Source organism: Trichoplusia ni, chromosome 18, assembly GCF_003590095.1.
Source record: "Trichoplusia ni isolate ovarian cell line Hi5 chromosome 18, tn1, whole genome shotgun sequence".
NCBI lineage: Eukaryota > Metazoa > Arthropoda > Insecta > Lepidoptera > Noctuidae > Trichoplusia > Trichoplusia ni.
Genome location: NC_039495.1, coordinates 4,583,602 through 4,602,440, shown reverse-complemented (window position 1 = coordinate 4,602,440; position 18,839 = coordinate 4,583,602). Strand labels below are relative to the sequence as shown.

Here is an 18,839-nt window from a genome sequence, read left to right as displayed (position 1 = left end):
AATATAACCTAAAATTGGATCTTCGGTTGTAAATAAGTTGTTTAAAATAGGTGAGATTACTATTATTATTTTATTTTAGTTCATAATGTAAGCTGTGAATATTAAAATAATTTGGTTGTATTCTATTTCCGTGTCTACGTTAAGTTAAAATCATCGATTTAGAAATGAATTAACATCCGTGAGTACTAGGAATTTAGAAGTTGAAGGTAGTTGCAGTTATTATCACCATTATTGACATTAAGAACAATCAAATACGTCTTAATTTCATACAAAACGACGAAGAATTCAGTCTTAAACAAATACTTGAATATAAGGCTGTACTGACATAGATAATATATGATACTGACTTGATATCTATAACTCTTGAGTTTCATACAAATACCGGCTTGTCTCTCATACAAACGCCTTCGCTTACCATTCGCAGCACACGTCACTCGCCTTTAGAGATTTCAGTTATGGCTGCAACGGCTTTGTGAAATTATACGCGATACCATTCATTCCCTCTCAGTCCCACTTCGAGAATATTATGCAAGTAAACCAAGTTATTCACCACTGAATTAAGTTAATAACTTCATGAATTATTATTTGCTAAGTTTGTAGGAACGTGGAAATGCAATTAGTAATGGTAACACCCGAATACCGGGTTCGTGTAACTGGCGCCTTGAGACTTTACGGGAATATACCTACGGTTAATTATGGAAATGTCTGGAATGACAATGGTTTTGGCCTAATATAGGTTTTATGTAAACGAGCAAGCCTCTCTTGAAATATCGTCCATGTTATTAAAATGCAAAGTAAGTACTTCAATTATTCGCAATAATCATTGTTTATTAAGATGATCCAATAAGCATTTTACGTACAAAATGTTTTCAATATTTAATCAAAATTAAAATAAAAGAAGACAAATAAATCCCTCGGGAACGAAACGCCTAATTTACATACAAAACGGTACAGATTTTCTTAAGCAAGCTACCAGGAGAACAGATTCGACACGAACAATCCTTAGTAAACTTTTTTAATTTTTCGTTTAAACAAAATAACTGCAATACTTCAAACTTTCGAACGCTATCTCTATTTTGAATCTAACTTCAATATACGTAGGATACGTTGTTGTTTATTCATTGAATACTATTGAATATATTAGGCGAAGTTCAGAAGTCGTTTTGTACGCGGTGCTCGAACGTTTATTGTGCACAATCTATTGTTTAAACCTCCCGAGACTAACGTATATGTGCGGGACAGACAGAAGATTAGGCAGACAAAACATTTGTTTATATTAGGTCCGTTATCTCATGTGGGCCTGTATAATAAATAGCTGGTTATCTCAAACAGAATTACAAACAGAGAGAATTTCTATTATGACATGAATATTTTTTCTAAGGACACGGTCGTAAATACTTAGAGACTTATGGCTTTGTTAGCGTTTTTATATGACACGGTCACGTCGCAAAGATTAAAAAAAGTTGGTCGTCATAAATTATTTAAGTTTTAAATTTTTCCCAATTTCCCCACGTAATTGACGCATAAATAAATGCATCAAATTTTCATCCAACAAATCGCCATTTCATTAACGAGTACAAATGAAAAATAATCTATCATAATAAATTTTCACGACTTTTTCATCGTTTCCCGAGCGGAGAAACTTCCTTAACGATTGCGGTCGCCCTAAACAATAAACTCGTTAATAATTAATTAGAATAATTTCTGCAACTTGCTACTTCTACCGAGCTGTCGGGAGAATTGACTTTTAACCCTTCGGTTAATTAAGCACGATCCAGTTTCAACCCTATCGGGACTATCCGATACCAGGGGTAAGTATCTTCAAAACTTTATTAGGAGTCAAGTTAAGATTACATTTTAAAGCCATTGTGGCTTCTTGATAGATTTTTTTCAATGCCTCCTCTCAAGTTATGCTTGCCTGGTAGTTTGAATATACCCCTACAATTGTTTTTGTAATCTATTTCTATTAGAAGTGAAATTTTCTATATCTTAATTCTAGGTGGCCTTGTTCCACTTCCTAATTTAGAAACAAAAACCATAAAAACTCCAATGAAACCCTAACTTGGCTAGACTAGTCTTAAAAATCTTTATGACTGTTTTTTGTGTCCAGACTTCATGCCAAAACAAACAGCGTAAAATACAATAGTACCAAACTCCATGTTGCGCAGTGCGCTGTAATTGAAACTCTTGCATTTTTAATCATCAACAGTTTGACCCGGGATCGATTGTAACTGCACTCCAGCCGGCGCTGCTCCATCGTAACGTCGGTTAAGTCCATTCTGAGTTAATTAGCCGAAGCTAAGTGAGTCAGTGAGTTAATGAGAAAGCTATACATCTGTTACCCGTTATTGATTGGCATTATGATTGCCAGAGTTACTTCTCATGCCTTGAAACGACAGGAGCATTTGCTTTCGCTTATGATGCCCTAGTTTTAAACGTGTAACTGTATACTTAACTAACAAAATCGTTCGAAATCAGTGTTGAATATTAAGAAAAAACTACCAGGACAGAAAATACATAATTCTACAAGTTAGGTATGTTTTAAAACTTATGGGTTCAAATGACGTTACTTTAAAACACTTCGTTCATTTTGCCACCGTTTTATTATAATTAAAAGACATTTAGATAGGGCTTAAATTCTTGGCCTTTTTAATTTAGTTTCTTTAATTTTCTTCGCAACCTTTTTAAGAAAATTAAATGTCATTGTACCGCTTTTAATTTTGTGGGCAGGATACCAAAAGGTTAAGTTTTCATAAAATTCAAACAAAACACGCGTATTTTAATTTAAAGAGAGGGTCAGAAGTTATCGATTTTTCGTGGCGCAATGGGTTAATACCCCGATGACCTAACTGCAGTTAGTTAGCATTCTAAATAAACGAACCAACCGTCAAACTAAGGATTATGTCCAACGTGCACGATTTTTACGATTAGTGCGGACGTTAACGAAAGACAAAACCTTATTGAAAAATTGATAAAGTAAGTGATCTGGAAAAGTTTTCTAATCCACCATTCAGGTACCAGGCTAACATAAACAAAAAGGATTTTCAAAAATAATATAACCAAGCATAGCGTACTTTCCTCCATAATTGGCAGTATGAAGACAATTTTTCTTAATAAAACAGTAAGTAATCACGTTGAGAGTATACGTGATTTTAGCAGCGAACGCAATTTAGGTAGGAAGGAGGTCCTCGCGACGCCAATTGTGCCGAGCAATCAAATCGTCTCACAATTTTATCCAGTTCCCGCAAAATCTCGTTTTGTTCACACTATTTGGTATGCGGCTGCGACCGTCAAGGTAAACGCTCTGACAATGATTGTACTTTGGAATTGCAATAGTGTCTGTAAAGGTTTAACTATTTCAACAATTGTCTTGGAATATCTCTTCACGTTGCATCAAAAGTATTTGTGAGCTGAATGTATGTACGTGTAGTCTATAGCACATTTCTTTGTCCATAAAGGTACAATACACCACACAGAAAAAAGTAACACTTTCAGTACATTTAAAACGCTTCTTTTTTGTACCAACAGTACCTGTTTAGTCACCCCATGAATGCATAAGTCGTTGGCATTGTGCCAAGCGTCCCGTATCTCTGATTCGCTAATAGATAAATCGCTACTCCGTCTGTCGGTCGCTACATACTACAACTACCGCTAGTGCGCTGTCTCAGGGGAATATTATGTGTTTACATTTTGCTTTCATACTTCCCGCTGTTTTATTAGGCGAGTATGCTCTTTAACTTTCTGATAGCCTGGTACTTCGTCAGTGTTGAAAGATGGAGCGGAGATGGGAAAGAGTGAAATGGGAAACAGTCAATAAGAAAAACAGCTTCTCATAAAATAACGAGTATCTCTAAAACCACATTTCATTAACTTTTGGTAGGCATACAATTCTAACTGAATGAGAGGCACAACTACACACAAAGAGACAAAACATAATTCTTATAAATTAATTCCATTTGTATGTGTGAATTTAGCAAGCATGTCGAATATTTAAGGATCTTTATTCTGTAGCATCTCGCAACTAAATATATAAAAGACTATTGATGCATAATAATAAGTTTACAGGTGCGCAATCAAATTTTAGCTTTAACAAAAATATAAAAACAAGCATCAATGTTTTACAAGTTATAAACACATAATGTTAGAATAGAGAACTTTTCGCCCAAAATAAATATAATAAGTTTTATGTTAAATCCAATAAACCCTAATAAAAACTTTTTCACTACCAATCTAAGAATATAAAAAGTAGATCCCTATTCGGTCACAAGCTCACCGATATTTGTTTCTATCCAAAACCCGGGAGTACCTACCCTACCCCTAAGAAGATTACGAGTAATATATAATACAGATTGTAAGGGTCCGTGGATTGTCCGAAAATAATCGCTACAAAGGGCCTCTCTCTACACACAAGCTTATTTAAGTTAACAAAACGTTATTTACAGCATTAATGTATCTAGTTACTAGCCGCGTATTTAACGAATAGTTTCCATTTCAGCCTGTCGAATAAATAGCCTGCGGACTTCAAAGCCACAATTGAATTAAGTATGGAAATAGGATACGGATGTGTAGAAATTATTGGCCAACTGCAAGCCATGTTTCACAGCTGATTGGGCCTCGATGTATCTGTACGGAAAATATTTGAATCTAGAACTCTGTTATGGGTTATGTGGATGGCTGACGCGAATTCCAAAATGGCCGTGATTCGCGATTTTCGAATGTGGAACACGAAAATTATACCTCACTAAGTTAATATTTCTGTAATTGGCTTGCTTGAAATTTTTAGTTTTAAATTACCTGATGATGTGTCCAACACTTTTAACTAAACTATTTTGGTACAATAACATTCTCCCGGGTTATGTATACTAATCAAGTGAATACAGGAACACAAACACAAATATTTCCTAAAGGCTTGAATAACCAAGCTACACACCATGCAAATATTGACATTTAATATTCATTTAGGGCATTTCAGGGCAAGCGTAAAGTCCATCAAAATGATTAGTAATCCATTACGTCATCATTATCACGCAGACATTCAAAGTAATCAATGTTTTTGATATTTTTACACGACATTAAATACTCCATAATGAGTTATTAAATGATGTAACGGTTTACTCACGCGTATTTATCGGGGTAGCCCGACTAGTTTCGGACCCAACCGGAGTCCTTAATCATGAGCAGACGCGGCGGGATCGCGAGTCGAAACTCCATAATGAGGCTGTATTTTTTATCTTTCTAAATAAATTAAATAGCTGTCATTAATGTCAAAATTGTTTTTAGAGGCATGGCAAAGGCATAATGCGTACAGCCCATGTTCAAAAGACACTTTAATATCGGTTCATTCTCGTGTCTATTTCCGTCGCCATATTTGTGGATTCAACCCGCGACTTTTGAAGGGGGGTTGAGGGGAGCGGTTTTATTGGGTTCTTCATTGCTTGTTTTATGTTGGTCGTAATGATCGAGCTATGGGTGCCGTAATGAATAGCAATTAATTACGGTGAGCGAGCTACGGTTTTTGAAAATGTTAGGAAAATTCGTATAAAGGTTTTTTTATCCGTTGTACTTGATAATATTAAAGTAAACTCGGTATTTTCCCTTTATGGGAAAGAAGCCCTGAGCCGAGTGATGCTTCGTAAATAGACTGGTATTTTTTATAAGAAGCGTTGCATATCGTCAGTTGACAAAGTATTAAAAACATTCATATTTGAATGTCTAAAGAAACTCCTAGACATGAGCAACACATTTAAAGTGATTTTGCAATAACATACCCGTTTTTAATTCCGTTAGCCTAACTAATTTATTTGACAAACCGTTTAGTTGTAGAACAGGAACACGCCTGTCAAACGCTTGTTCCATTTACAAAGCGTGTGTCAAATGAGGTGATACTGTGAAAAAACTATGCATTTTTAACAACCAACTCGTGCATAGGGCGCGGCCACTCATTCTGACACATTTTAATTTTCCCGCCATGATATATCGTTTTTGCTGGCAGTGTTATCGCAAAATTTAGCGAGCGTTACCGTAAAATGTTTGTATGCGAATATTATTTATGTTGCTACAGCTTGCACTAGAATATTTACTGTTAATTCTCTGTTAGAATTTTTTGATACATTTTTGCTGGTCTGTGGAATTTAGCGTAGTTTGTTATTCAAAATTATATTTCGTAAATTCAAAACTTTCACTCTTTTTATAATGAAATAAAATCAAAACTAAGAGTACCACATACCTTTACTCCAACCCTTTATAGAATTAACATTCTGAGAAGACAGTAGTTTTATAAGCACTGTACGGTAATGTTTCATTTTCCGTTCTGTCCTGAAAAATAAAGAAAGTTGCCAAATTTCATGATTCATGATTCTTATACTTAAGCCGCTATTATTGAAAAACGACATAATTTAACAGATTCATAAAGACATGAAAAATGAAACTGTCATGCGCGCTCATCGGTCAGCGCAAATTACACTATCGTTCAAAGGGAAATAATAATAGGTTATGTAGCCAGACTGGTGCCATTTCTAGATTTATATCTAGCTTGAACCCATGTAATATCGTCTGCTGATATAGAATATGACTTTCACTTAATGCCTTGTCCTATACTATAATGAAGTTAATAATCTATTTCGATGGCCATGCAACCACTTTTAAACCTACACGTTATATGATACTTGTGTAAGTATTTAACGTAGGTAAACTCATTTTATTTAATGTTTAGATCAATAAATTAATGAATGTTTGTCAGAACCGTTCAATATAAAGTCATAATGGATTTATTTATTTTATTTATTTATTTCATTTCATTTCATCTTACAAGCTAACAGATGACACATCCAAAACGCTTATAAGATTAATAGTTCGGTGTTACACATCCTCGTCATTATATTTAACAATGCAAAATTATTTAACAATGTCAGGAATGAGCAGAATAATCATAATTAAAAATTGATCAATAATATCATAGGAAAAAAAAAATACAATCTGAGTCCATAAATAACATTAATATTAAAATAAAATAGCAATAATAATAAAAAAAAAAAAAAAAAAAAATAAGAAAAACAAAACGCAGCTAGCAATTAAAATAATAATTAATTACAGTTAATTATGATAACTAACAATATTATGTCAATTTGATGGCTACAATTTATTTAAAATTATTTGAAATTCTTTACACAAATGTCCTAATCCATCGGCAAATAAGTCTAGCTCGTGGTGCTGTGCAAGTATGTCCCCAATAAATCGGAGTGCGCGGTTGGTGGGCGCTTGACGAGCGCGCTCGGTACGTGCGCGGGGGGGCTCCAGCAGTCGCGGGCGGCGCCGAGGCGCCACCTGTCCCTGTGAGTTTGCCGACACGTTCCCAGGGACTAAGATGCGGACACGCTCTAGTATTTGGGGACTATCAATCCTATTGTGAATTATGGACAGATATTGCATGACTTGAGACATTGCCCTTCTAAATTTCAACGTTTCAATGTCCACCATACCAGACACGAATAAGGAAGGGTATAAGTAGGGATAGTATCCGTACTGTTTCTTATAAATCCATCGAGCAAATTTACGTTGTATTTTTTCAATCATTAGAACGTATTTCTCTTCATAAGGATTCCAGATAACTGCACCGTACTCGAGTTTACTGCGCACATAGGCATTGTACAATACTTTTGCGACCCGTGTATTATCAAACTGTGACGCAGTCCTTATGACAAACCCTAACATTTTGTGCGCTGACTTACAAATTTTGTTGATGTGCGTGTGAAAGTCTAATTTGCAATCTAATAGTAATCCTAAGTCCCTAATCTCTTTAACTCTTTCCAAAGGAGCGTCAGTCAACTTATAATTAACAATAATGGGCTGTGATTTTCGCGTGAACGTTATTATTTTACATTTGAGATTATTGAACGGAAGGTGGTTTTCTTGACTCCATATAGACACAGCATCAATATCTCTCTGTAATGTCACGGCATCAGCCTCAGTTTCAATACCCAGAGTTAGTTTTAGGTCATCCGCAAATAGGAGACACTCTGAAGTCAAAACAACATCTGGTAAATCGTTGATAAATATCACGAATAGCAAAGGTCCTAACGTACTACCTTGACTCACTCCTGACCTAGTAAAGTAGTCTCCAGAGTTATATCCATTGAGCCGCACATATTGACGTCGATTATTAAGGTAACAAGAAAAAAAATTGAGGAGCTTTGGTACGAATCCAACAATCGCCAACTTTTTCAATAGCATATCGTTATCCACTAGGTCGAAGGCTTTCTGGAAGTCAAAGTAAGCCGCATCAACTTGCCTTCGCTTATCCATTTGTGAGCAGATATAGTCTACATGCGCGACCAAGTTGGTGGTGGTGGAGCGAGCTGTACGAAACCCATGTTGATCATTATGCAGCTGGTGACCGATTTGGCGCTTGATGGAATCACTTAGAATTGCTTCAAAGATCTTACCAAAAACGGATAGGACAGCTATAGGTCTGAAAGAAGTAACATGTGTGCCTCCGTCTCCTTTAGGAACAGGAGAGACTCGAGATAGCTTCCAGATCTCAGGATATCTTGACTGGGTCAATGAAAGATTATACAAATACAGAAGTGGCCGCCCAAGAACTGATATACAGTCCTTAACTAAGAAGACAGGAATGCCATCCGGCCCCCCAGCCGATCTTGGCTTAAGGCGTCTCACTGCCTTCTTCAGATCATTTTCATCTACTGTCGTGATGGAAACGGAGGCCACATCTCGATGTATATGTGCATATGCAGCTTTTGCAGCAGTATCCGGGTTTAGCTCGGGTTTCTCTGCATGGAAAACGGACGCAAAATATTTAGCAAAGGCATCGGCTGCGGCTTGATCTGTCACTTCAGTATTTTCATATATATATGTATCTATGTACCTTCTATCGTTTTTCTTCTCCTTTACATATTTCCAGAATTGCACTGGATCGTCAATGATATTTTTTTGTAATACAGTCATATATTTCCGGTATTCGCAGTCAATCAATTTCTTAACCTTCTCTCTATAATATATAAACATAGCCTTGTTAAATTCTTTGCCCTCTTTTTTGAATCGCTTATGATGAAAGTGTTTGTTTTGTATATTTTTTATTATTTCTACGTTGTACCATTTTGGATATATGTATCGCTGATTGTCTGACAATTGTTTTTTAATAGGCACAAACAGATTTATAATTTCGTATAGCTTATCGTAGAACAGCTGTACAGCACAGTTAATATCGCTTATTCTTAACAAGTCCGACCAGTCTATTTCAATCAAAGTCCTATATAGACCTTGAAAATCCGCCTTACGCCAGTTCCAATCTGTATTGGTATTCGAGCGAGGTGTCACTTGTTGCGGAGATGACACCCTCGATGATATCCAAAAGCCCGGAAATGTAATAATTATATCGAGCATAGGATGGTACTGATCGATATTTACCAGAGGATCTTCACTGAGAGATACCACTATCTGTTTAGGTTCAAAATTGCCCAGCACCAGATCTAGCATACCACCGCGATAATTCAAGACTGTGTTATATTGCTTAAGCGAGCAGAATTCACAAAAAAAGTCAAAAGTAGTCTTTATATTGGTACTGCAAGAGTTTAAATTAAAGTCACCTAGGATTAGAACATTCAGGTCGGGATAAGTACAAATCACATTTTCTATACATGTCAAAACATTCAAATATTGCTCATCCTTATAATTTGGTGGCAGATATACGACACAACATAAAAATTTTATATTTTTAAATGTCACAATTGCAAATATTAATTCTTTGTCATCAGTCATACTAACAATATCCGTAACTATTTTAACATTATAACGATCACGAATCGCGAGTAGAACTCCTCCCCATCCACAATCACCTGGTCTGTCTTTACGAACCACATGAAAACCCGGAGGAAAAAGTTCACCATTAGACACTGAACTCGTAAGGAAGGTCTCAGTTAATGCTATAATATCATATTCACTTTCCATAACATTATTAAGAAACATATTAGTTTTTGTTCTTAGGCCACGAACATTTTGGTAGCATATTTGCATTTCATGGAATCGCGGTTGACGCTTGATCGTTATTGTCTTTGGCGCGAAAGTTCTGCCGCCAGGGTTTAATGCAGATGTCTTCAGCCCAGTTTTCAGATGACATTATATTTTCGGCCTGCTTCAATGGAACTCCGAGTTTGAACGACGCATAATGCCCACGTGATTTCAGTTTTTCAACCGTGCATTTGTCGTTCCCACATATTGAGTTAAGATGTTCGCGTACTTGCTCTACTGTGGTGCCTTCTAGTACGTAGTATAGGTGCAGGTATCTTCGCCTTTCAGCAGCATGCAACATCGTAGAACCAGGCGCAGCGGTACCTCGGAGCAACCCGGGAAGTGAGGGTCGTGCCCGTTTGCGTGATACTTCTTGCCAGTTGTCTTTATCAATCCGCTCACAGTCCTGGCTATTACTTAAAGAGATGGAAGATTCGGAAGATTCTGCCTGCATCATCTTTTGAGCACTGAGAACAGGAGCCACAGATGAGACGTTATTTGTGCTGGGGACAGTATACGCAGACTGATCCTTATCAGTACCGAGATGTTCGATGTTTGGTTGAGGTTGAGATTTCCGCTTCGGAGGCTTATTTTGTGAAGTGGGTATATTTTCAAAGGTTGGACTGGTTTGAGTACCGCTAGTTATCAAGGTTTTGGATATTGGCGCCGGTTCGCAAGCCTTATTAATGCTCGATATGTAGTGTTTTTCTAATTGTAAAACCTTGTTCGTTATCAAATTAACCCTATCCATGAATTCAGTTTTGAACGCCAAAAATTGTTCAATAAGCAGTGTATTAATTTTGCTTATTAGCTGTGTTTCGAACTCCATTTGCAGGTTTTTTAATTCACGCACAACGGAATCTTTTAAATCATTGCCTGGATGTATCAGAGAAATATTTTTATCGGGAAGGATAGGAAGAAGAATCTGGTTTTTTTTTTCATTAAAACTTTCTTTACAAAAGTAAACGTTTTTAAAACCAACCATTTACCAACCTAACGTAGTAGTCTTAAAAAGTACTAGGAGCGCGTAAAGTCGCGGATTTCTTCACGAGACTGTCCGGGGCATGTTGTCCGAACGGGGTATGTTATCAATATTTATTGCGGCGCGCGCGTGTGACGTCATTAATTGAGAGCAGACCACACACACTGACGTTGAGAATGTACAACGAGATTTGCTATAAAATACTTCAATAAACAGCTACTGTTATGTTACTACTAGCAAAATTTGCCTCAAAATCAAACAAACGTTAATAGATTTTGTTAAGGGCTAAATTGATTATTAAACCCGTCATTAAACCAGTAACCATATTGCAATCAGCAACGGTCAAGTGCCAGTTGGTCACAGACGACACGGGGGTCCATACAAATAGGTTGGGTGACAAATTAATTAGAGGATTTTCAAATGGATTTGTGATCTTAGCCGCAACAAAAATATATGAAATTTCAGCAAGAAATAAATAATATTTATTACGGTCCATAAGATACAGTCTGGTGACGGATAGATATCGTAGCCTGAGTAATACGGCTGCGTTTTTATTCTTTTTAAAATTGTTTAATTTGCTCGTCACTTTTAACGGCAGTATGTCTCGGTATGCCACGTGTGTGCTTAACTAGCCAAACTTGGCTGGGGGCATGCTCCAGCATAATTCATATTTCTAGAACGTTAGAGCTGTAACTTTTCTAGAAAATTCTTCCGACTCATTACAGGTGTACTCATATTTTTCTTTAAGACTTAACACGATTTGTTGGATGCTACAGCGAAACGCTTTTGTTCAGTCCAGTCATAATTTATCTTTGTAAGAATCGGTTGAACTTTTCAGTACTTATGTATAAATTTTCCATTTTCTTGGATTTTGATATTTGTTTACATTCAACTCAGATATATAGTTTTTCCATTTTTTAAAATTTTGAGCTAATAATAAAATCTTAATTCAAACGATTTAGAAACGTTATAAATTATCAAGTTAAAATATAGGCAATATTTAATTTACATATACATATTAATGATATTTACAATTTACATGCACTTAAAATAAGTAATACACTAAAAAACAAAAACAATAATTAAAACAAGGCATCAAAAAATTCATCGGCATCGCTGCCGGCTGGGAGTGTGCCCAAAAGGCTTAAAGAGGCACTTGAGAAATTAAATAATTAAGAAATACCATAAAAAGATAAAATCACATATTGAATCTACAATTGGGAAATTTTAAATCTAACACGTTCCTGTCTACTAATAAAAATTAAATCCACGTTGATGTAAAAAAACGTTCTAGATCTCTTCAATTAAAACCACCACGTACCAGGACACTAGAACAAATGAGGAGTTCGATGTAATATTTCACATCAGAGGTTGAAAATTGAAAACGTGTTGAAATTGTATTAATACTGGCTAGCGAAATGTATTGTACAATTTGAGGGTTAATTTACGAACGGCGCAGTGGGATTTAAGGCTCGTGTCACATTAATCCACGGATGAGTGTCGGATTAATTGTAATGTTGGTCTGTTGCTCAGATAAAGTTCGCTGCTGGTATCATCGGATGTCATTTTGTGGTTATTTTTTCTTCTTTTCTTTACCTCCCGTTATTATACTAAGTTCTTTTAAATTCGCAGTAGAAACGAAAGCTCAATAACCGCATAGCACCCACAATAAAATATCGCGTATCTAAGCCGCAATTTTTCTAATATAGTCAAGTACTAAGTTGCTCAAAAAGTAATATCGCCGAAACCTTTAAAGGTCCTTAATATAAGCAAACATAAAAATAATACTGTGAAAAATAAGAACCGTTATTTACCACGCTCTTAAACTGAACTTTTTTTTTTCAGAATATTAACCCGTCAAGGAGGCACCGTTTTGGTAAGTAATTTCCCTCTTACCTGGGTCGTATAGGCCCCTGTTATTATACTTTATCTTACACTCCCCGGCCACAAAGTTCACGCACAAAAGGCCGGGTACAAAATATCCCAGGTTATTAATTTCGGAAGTGTAATTATGGGAAAGAATATATTACGAGGACGCCTTTTAAGGTAAGATTAAAATTCTATTGTTGTAGCGTAAATTTTAAATTAAAATATTGGAGTTTTCAAGACAATGTTTTTACAATTTGTCGATAGCAAAATGCAACAACACATAAGCAGAATTATTAGACATGTAGCCAGTATTTTTTATATAAAAAAAAAACATTCGACGTTGGTACCAGGGTAACATAGAATGCAAAGGTTAATAGACTAGTATAACCACTTGCAAGGAATGTTGTGGTTTAATCTCACCGACAAATTGCCTAGTTTTGTACTCGACTGTATTTTAGGTAATTAGACGAGCTCCTAATATTCATGGTTTGTTAGAAACAATGTATGAACTACGAGCAGAAAATTATGCTGAAACCTAAACTAAGCGGCACCTTTGTATTCTGTACTGTTGTTTCTGTTTATTGTGTGTGTGTGCGTATAAAATATTTATTTACTCACATAAAACAAAGTCGGGTTAACTACACCATTTATAACTCAGAACGGGTGTAGCGCTTTTTTTATGTTAAGACTTTTTTTCAGGTTAATACTAAGAAGGTTTTATCCGTAGCCTGTGTGTTCATTCAATGTTTGCTGTGTGTTAAATCTTTTGATTCCACACCCAACTAAACATTTGTACAAATTTATTTGATCATGAAAAAAAATCTATAATATTTTGCTGTGTGAAAGTGTGATCGATTCGTTTGCAAAAATCAACTTCATATGAAACTATTGTTAACAGAAACTTTATTCCATAACTATTACTACTTATTTCTAAGCCTAGAATTACACAAACAATTAAATAAAAAATAACTTCCTTGTTCTAAAATAAATTCGTCTCCTAGGAAGAGCTTTTGAAATTGTATAAAATTAATTCTTCTTTCAAAGCTTCCCCCATACATCATTTTCTGATAAACCTCCACTAATAATATGCATGACGGCGCGCGGATTAATTGAGAATACTTTGTTTATTTAGACGATTTTAATTGATTGTGGAAATGTGTATTAAGATAGTCCATAATTATTATTATAATGAGTAAGTGGTAAATTATAAAAGGGAGCGGGTTACCCCGAATAGAGTAGTAGGTGGCGCTAGGTGCGACGACGTTCGTTTTGCTTGTCAAGACAGTTGTCATAAAAATAGCGAGCACGTACTAACCTATTGGCTCCAAATAATATTCCATCTCAACTGTCCTATTGTATTCTACTCCATAATGTTATAAGTTCACATTATACAATCTACAAGATAACATTGACGCTTTTATTTCGAACATCCCGTCGCTCATACGCCCAAGATGGAGGCCAACCTAGACTGTTCGGAAAATGTTCCTGACGCTCCCACATCAGAAGTGGGATTACCAGCGACGCATCGTAAAAGATAAATACAGGTCAGCATGAAAATATGTCCTCAGAAAATTATTGCGATTGTTGGAAATATCTTTTTGCAATGCAACTACGAAATACATTTGGTGAAGATAATATAGACCGTTTCCTGGAATAGCATGCCTGAATTGAAGACGTGTTTTGGCAACATTTGATCAATTGAAAAACCCCAGCTGCAAATTTATGGCGATTACTCAATAGAAGTCGATGATTGATATGAGTTATGAGCACCTGAACCGCACGGATGAAGTTCTTGTCAGTGGAGCAGACTGCTATTGCTTTTACATTGGCGCACGCAGCGATGATAGAACCACGATTGTACAGAATTGCATTTACCACAGATATTAAAAGTCGCAGTAGACTGCAACAAGAACTCGTCGCGCTTACTTTTAGAAAACAAAGCCTACTATGTATGAGTATACCATTTCGCCGATAGTGGCAATGAAGTCACGAGTAGAAGACGTTCCAAAGGCCTATAGTTGTGGCAAGCAGGATTACGTATCGAATGAGTGCCGCAACCGTATAAAGAAAACAATCAAGTTCCTGTATAAGCTTCTAGAAGACAGAAGTGAGGTTGTTCTGAAATCGGTATCGACGATAAAGCAGTTTGTACGAGAAAAAGCAGGTTGACAGATCAAGCATTTGGAAGAAAGCGGATTGATTTGGTTTGAAATCTAGATTTGAAAATGAAAATTGGCCAACTATATACTACGTTGCTGTCTTACAATGCGTACTAAATTGAAATTCGGCAAGACGTTTAAAGGTTTGATGGTTATTGTACTAAGTTAATAAAGAAAAGCAACGCACGTAAGTGAATTTGTCTTTGCTAAATGGAATGTAGCATCATCACTTCGAGTCAATTGTATGTGGTCAAGTCAGTTGTATGTCTTGTGTTTGAAAAAAAGAAGTGAGTAAGTATAACGATTGTAGCCATTAGGCGAGGTATCGGAAGTTTAAGCAAAATGTCTTGAGTTTGATTTTTGTATGGTGCCAATATTGACAACTAATTATTGCTCTTATTACAGCTTGTCGTCTTATAATGTCGATTCAAAGAGACAGTTATTTGCGGAGGAGGAGCGACCTATGTCGACCGCTATGTCTGTACCTTAAAGTCATCGAGGGAAACTGGTGCGAAGTGCGGAGAGTGATCTGATCGTGTTGCGCTGTGTGAGCTCCAGCGAGTATCGAGTTAATTTGAACTGGGTGCTTATGGTCAAGCTTTCCTTAGGATCACTAACACAACGGTGGGTCGATTACAATTTATTTTTGATAAGGAGCGGCATATTTATCAGTATGAGTTGATGGCAGTTTCGTTAAGAAGTTGGTTATTTAAGATTTTAAAGTTATTGATTTACAAAAGGGGCTATGTATAGGACAAATAAAGTGTCAAATTGAAAGAACCAAGTTTAATGTTATTTTGATCAAGGTTTGAGAAAGTGAGGTTCTCTAGTAGTGGGTGTTGTGTTTGTAACCGGATGGAAGTTACGTGTGGTAGTGACTGGATAGAGGTTACCCGTTGTGATCGTTACCTAAGGAGGTTGCATGATCATGCCCGGAGGGAGGTCATTTTGGTTTGATGCTTATGATTGGATTAAAGTTATAAGTGTGATGATGAACATTTCCCAGGGTTAATCAAAGTTAAGCACTGATATGTTATAATAAGTTTCTTATTGTTTGAATGATAATAGGTGTTATTGCACATGTCATTGGCAGTTATGCGTTCTGAGTATAAGGCTGTTAACACTGTTGTTACCACTAGTAAAGATTTTATCCAAAGTGCCTATATCTTTAGTCCGAAAACTAAGTACCGTTCCAAATAAAGAACGAGGTCGAGAATGGTGATAGTATAGAATTTTAGGTCAATGGTCGGGATCGAAGCAGAGACCGTGTTAACTATGGCAGAGGTGGCGACTGAAGAGACTATGGTGACTCTGGCTGAGATTGGGTCTTGGAGAGACCATGGAGTCGGGTGGACTCAGTATTCACATGGAATGCGTGCGGACTTTGTATGACTCAGATTCCTGCTTTGAGATTCGTGATTAGTTCCAGTAGTGAGTTGCTGGTGGCAACTGTAAGATTGTAGAGTTACTTAGTAGCTCTGACTTAATGAAAGGTTACTGGTAAAGAAGATACAGATGTTAAGATAAAGTCAACTATTATAATCATGATAACGAATGACCGAGTGGTGAGTACTGCTGTGTTGTTCTTTGATGCATAATGATCTTTAATAAAGCAGACTTTAGCTGACAAGTTTCCAGGCTAACGTAATACAATACTGTGCAATACGTAGCGATATTTTGGGTTGAGTCAACGCGGCCGTGGCCGTGCGGACTTAAATGACTTTGTCCTAAAAATTAGGATTTCATATTTTTCATAAGTAAACATAAAGAAATATTCTTGGCTGAAAACAAATGTTGAATTTTGAGCTACGAGGTTTCCGTTGGTCAAATAAGACCCAATCCACGTAAGTGTGGAGCCTGAGTTTGGAACTTAACTGAGTGAATTTTTGTTCTTGGTTTCTTGTACTTTTGATAATTTGTCCCTGGGATACTTCATGAGTAGAATGTGCCGATGACGGCGCGGGTAAGTGAGTCCTACTTGTGTGGTTAGAGGAGATCACTACTTAGCAGTTGATTCAATTTATCAGTTGGACTGTGTGGCACCGATTGGACTGTGTGTTGGCCTGTGTGGCAAATAGCCTGTGTGGCAAATGGCCTGTGTGGCAAATAGCCTGTGTGGCAAATAGCCTGTGTGGCAAATAGCCTGTGTGGCAAGCCTGTGTGGCAAGTAGCCTGTGTGGCGAGCCTGTGTGGCAAGTAGCCTGTGTGGCAAGCCTGTGTGGCAAGTAGCCTGTGTGGCCAGCCTGTGTGGCCAGCCTGTGTGGCCAGCCTGTGTGGCCAGCCTGTGTGGCCAGCCTGTGTGGCAACGATTAGCCTGTGTGGCGACGATTAGCCTGTGTGGCGACAACTATTCTGTGTGGCACAAACTAGCCTGGGTGGCGAACCTGGTTGGCATTCAAGGGCCTATGTGGCATTGGTGAGCCGGTGTGTTTAATATTTGCTAATCTATAGCTATAGCTGTAGTTGGAGTATAGTTCGGAGATGGATTTTATAATTTTTAAGATAGATTTGTGGAAAATGTGTCTTATGAGAAATGATAAGTGATCAGCAGTCACCCAATTGGTCAGGAAGGCCAAGACGAGAGTGTAGTGTATCATTTTATCTAATGTTTGCAGACAACAACGATGCACATGAGACACACGAGGACGTGTGACGACGCAGGACGGCCGTGACGGCGCGCGGATTAATTGAGAATACTTTGTTTATTTAGACGATTTTAATTGATTGTGGAAATGTGTATTAAGATAGTCCATAATTATTATTATAATGAGTAAGTGGTAAATTATAAAAGGGAGCGGGTTACCCCGAATAGAGTAGTAGGTGGCGCTAGGTGCGACGACGTTCGTTTTGCTTGTCAAGACAGTTGTCATAAAAATAGCGAGCACGTACTAACCTATTGGCTCCAAATAATATTCCATCTCAACTGTCCTATTGTATTCTACTCCATAATGTTATAAGTTCACATTATACAATCTACAAGATAACATTGACGCTTTTATTTCGAACATCCCGTCGCTCATACGCCCAAGATGGAGGCCAACCTAGACTGTTCGGAAAATGTTCCTGACGCTCCCACATGCATATACGTAAATAAAAAATATAATGCGACCGAAGCACACATAGTTCCCGAACATGATACATCTTTCTTGGTGTTGCCACTGCAATGATGATAAATGTTGCCAGCAACGCGTCGAAATTACCTACGTAGGTACGTGGTAAATGCACTTTCAAGAAGGCGGTTCATGAAGATTTATGTATGTATTTTACACTAGGAGGAATATTTTATGGTTACGAATGGCGGCGACGGTCCTTCGCCATTTAAAATTACATCAGCCACTTTTTTACTGGCAAAGTTTTATTTTTAAACTTTTGTTTTTATGGGGCTGTAAAGAATGCGAAATATATTTCAAATTTTCGGCTAAATGTGTGATTATTTCGATAAGTTATGGAAATGACATTCGACCTCTTTGCTAGCTATTTAGAATTTGTAAGTTGATTAACATTTTAGTGGGTCGTGTGAACTTGTGAGTGGAGTTGTTTGTAAGCTGCCAACCTACGTAGAGTGAGCTGCCATAACTTCTAACTTAACTATCACTAAAGTTATTAGAAAAGCATTTTCCTTAACTATATTGGACACGACTTTTGCCTTAACTATCTGGAACTTGTATACGACCCTATTACAGTCGCTCGTAGGAATCACACATGAGATCCCCTTAAGCTTTTCAATTTGGAGTAACATTTACCGAAAACTAAAAACGAGTATGAGAAATACTGACAAAATACTGTCCTATTTTCTGTTCTAAGTT

General features: G+C 36.9%; 1 protein-coding gene across 1 annotated transcript in view; it reads left to right on the top strand.

The window, feature by feature from the left end:
• Nucleotides 1–18,839, top strand: part of LOC113502924 (uncharacterized protein CG3556) — a 139,310-nt gene that overhangs the window by 38,300 nt on the left and 82,171 nt on the right. Inside the window, exon 2 of the mRNA XM_026884678.1 lies at nt 12,851–12,881. The gene's annotated coding sequence lies outside the window, so the exon portion shown is untranslated. The remainder of the gene's footprint in view (nt 1–12,850; nt 12,882–18,839) is intronic.